Source organism: Haemaphysalis longicornis, unplaced genomic scaffold (assembly GCF_048455015.1).
Source record: "Haemaphysalis longicornis isolate Haplotype H1 unplaced genomic scaffold, Haemaphysalis longicornis Haplotype H1 scaffold_11, whole genome shotgun sequence".
NCBI classification, from domain to species: domain Eukaryota; kingdom Metazoa; phylum Arthropoda; class Arachnida; order Ixodida; family Ixodidae; genus Haemaphysalis; species Haemaphysalis longicornis.
Genome location: NW_027526214.1, coordinates 86,349,260 through 86,352,262, shown reverse-complemented (window position 1 = coordinate 86,352,262; position 3,003 = coordinate 86,349,260). Strand labels below are relative to the sequence as shown.

The 3,003-nt window shown below is 44.4% G+C and overlaps 1 non-coding gene across 1 annotated transcript; it reads right to left on the bottom strand.

Moving 5' to 3' along the window:
* Nucleotides 1–2,729: 2,729 nt before the first annotated feature.
* On the bottom strand, nt 2,730–2,802 carry Trnai-gau (transfer RNA isoleucine (anticodon GAU)). The gene has a single exon. It is a non-coding gene; the product is annotated as a tRNA-Ile (tRNA).
* Nucleotides 2,803–3,003: the final 201 nt, after the last annotated feature.

Below are 3,003 nucleotides of genomic sequence, written 5' to 3'. Positions count from 1 at the left end.
GTAAACATGAACTGAGATGACAGAGTGGCTTGGTTTTGTGCTTCTCGGAACCAAAAAAGTATAGGAAAGGGAGAAATGGAAAGGTCGGCCGGGTTGGCCATCACTTGGTCGGGAAGGGGTCGGCATAGTCGTATTCGATAAACAGCTTAGTGATGCCCTCAGCATGGTCGACCTTGAACGCTAGTATTCCTCACGCAGTCGAAGCTGTAGTTGAACGAAGCCGTCAGCAAGCAGCTGGTATTCCGTCCGCAGGAGCATCTGCCGACCACCCATGGCCGCAAGGTAGTCCTCTTCACAAATGGGGGCTCGCTTTATTCACATTTGCCCTTAAGAAAGTCCAGCCGACAGGGAGAGCTCCTAGAGGCTGAAGGTGAAGGGCAAGATGGCATCCAGGTTGTTTGCCTCACTGCTGCAGCTGGTACTGGGGCTGTCGGAGTCCATGCCGCCCTCAGGTTTGGACAGGTTCACCTTCATCTCGCGCTTGTCCCTCTTCAGCCAGATTTGCAAGCCGTTGTGAGGGTCGGGCGCTTCCAGGTGGGTCCTGGGTTGTGCCATGACAGCGACAACCGCCTGGTCCGACAGGCTGCTGCTGCCAGTCACGTCCCGATACGTCACGTAGGCGTACCTTCGGTCGGCATGCTCTGTGATGGCGCAGAGGTGGATGGTGGCTCCCGCGAGCAGATGATCAAGCTCCTTCTCGAGGGCCACACACTGGTCTACCTCCCGCGGCAGGGATTCTTTGCAGAGCTCACGTAGGTTCTTCGGCCGCCCTCACGCCAACTTATCTTGTTCTTGAACTTTGTCTCTATCAGAACCGCCCCTTCGAGTACCTTGAAAATGTCGTAGTTGCGCCTCTTCTACCCCCCGAGCTCCTCCGATGCACGGTTCAGATTGAACAGCGTGCCGTGAATAACCTCTTGGCGTGAAAGTACTTCACGACTAGAGGACAGATTCGTTAAAACACTCATTGCAATTTCTGCCCTTTGGCATATATCAACGAAACGACTATACAGAGTTTCACTGTGAAACCCTTCTTTAGAAGCCATCTCGGCTTTCGTAGTTTTATCCTGGAAAAGAACTGTTTTCATAAATGGTGCACTATGCTTCTTGCCATTTCCACAAGGAAATTTATATAACTACTCAATTACTTTGTTTACACAGAATACTCGTTTTGGTCATGGAGGCATCCCTGGGTATAACGCACGCAACTTGCACAAACCAACATGACCGTTTGAATAACAGGTTAACTTAATAGAGATCAAGTCACTGTTACTTATTCATGTTTAAATATAGTTTCCTGGATACACACAATTATGTAAGACAACGTTTTCGGCAAATCCATTTAGGTTGGTACATTTTGTAGTGTGAAAAATTGTTGCTGTGTATTTCGTGTGGTTCTAATAGTAAACATATCAGTAAACCTGTGCTCTGCAATTATAAAAGGTTTTGGTATTGCTCAAAAAGCCCAATAAAACGTGTTCCTATATAAATGCCCTTAGGAATATCTAAATGGTAGTTTTATGGTTGTGCATTAACCAACACTACTTGTGAGATTTACATTTCGGAACAAAGAGTGATCTGAAATATCATTTATTGAATATTTCACTGAACAATTTATCACATTGATTTTTTGCTTAAAAAAGCTACCGTACAAATGCACAAATCCTATTGTATTGATATCGCCTGGCGACGCCATAAAAGGGTGAAATAAATGTTTCGAAATGACAAGCCTGATGAGCCGAATAGTTCAAACAGGTCATGTCAATGTCTAGAGAAGGTAATGATTCAAACGGCTTTTAATATTCATGAACAAATTGTGATTATGCTTCCAGGCTCAATATTGCTGAATTTTTTACAAATGGCACGATGGAGACATTTTTGTTAGTTATAGTTTTCGGCCATTGGAGTTATTCTGCTTGTTTTTGTTCGTATCGATAACTTACTCAGGTATTTAAATATTGTTCTGCAACGTTTTTTTAACACCCAGCTAATACGGACCATTAAGATTTCGTGAAATCTGCGTGCGTTTATACATTCCTCCAAATATTTTTTGCAGGCCAGTACTGCCCATACAGCTTTCTAAAAAAGGTACTTTCTGTATTTTATCCTACTGCTCTGGACGTGGAATTCAGTTTAATTGACCAACGATCGAATAGCGCTCGCCATCTGTTCGTAATTTCTGTAACCACGCCCCTCCCGTAGGATACCATGTAACTTGGCATGGAACTGTGACAGATGAGTATTTCCCATATCAACGGATACAACACTTCCTATGAATAAGTGGCAGTTTTAGTGCACCCTCTTGGTACAATTTATTTTGGAATGGTTCCTATCCAACACTAGTTCGAGCCATTTGATAATACCCAACGCTTTCGGTAGGAGCCTATGTATTGATAGCAGGTGGGAGTTTCCAACGGTCTGCCTTAGGTGAAGTACCTAATGGTAACAAGATTTCATTTGTGTTACCCATTATTGTCATTAGTATTGTGGCCACCCAGGCGTCGCTGGATACACCGCCAGACTATATACATACATATATATATATATATATATATATATATATATATATATATACAGCGAATCAGAATAGGAAATGAGGGGCTCGTAGAAAAAACACAGAAATAAGGGTTGGCAGCCAAGAAAACCTCGGAAAGCAAAGGGGAGGTTGTGGTAGGTCATTGAAAAAGGTAAAGAATTTAGAAAGAAAGAAAGAAAGGGAAGAAAAAATGCCCGCCAGGTGGGATCTGAACCCACGACCTCCAGAATATCGGTCTGGTGCGATAACCACTACGCTACCGGCGGGGCGATTTCTCCCCCCCCTCCGCTTTCTGGGGTATTTATGTCAATGTAATTTTTTCCTGTGCTTGGGAGTGGTAGCCAGCGCCACTCTGACTTCTCGGGGTGAAGGAGACCTTCGTTTTAATCACCGCGCCGTGACTCAAGTGTCTACGACATTTCGAGAGTGGTCAACCAGCGTTAAACCCTCTTAAGCTCCCTATGGCA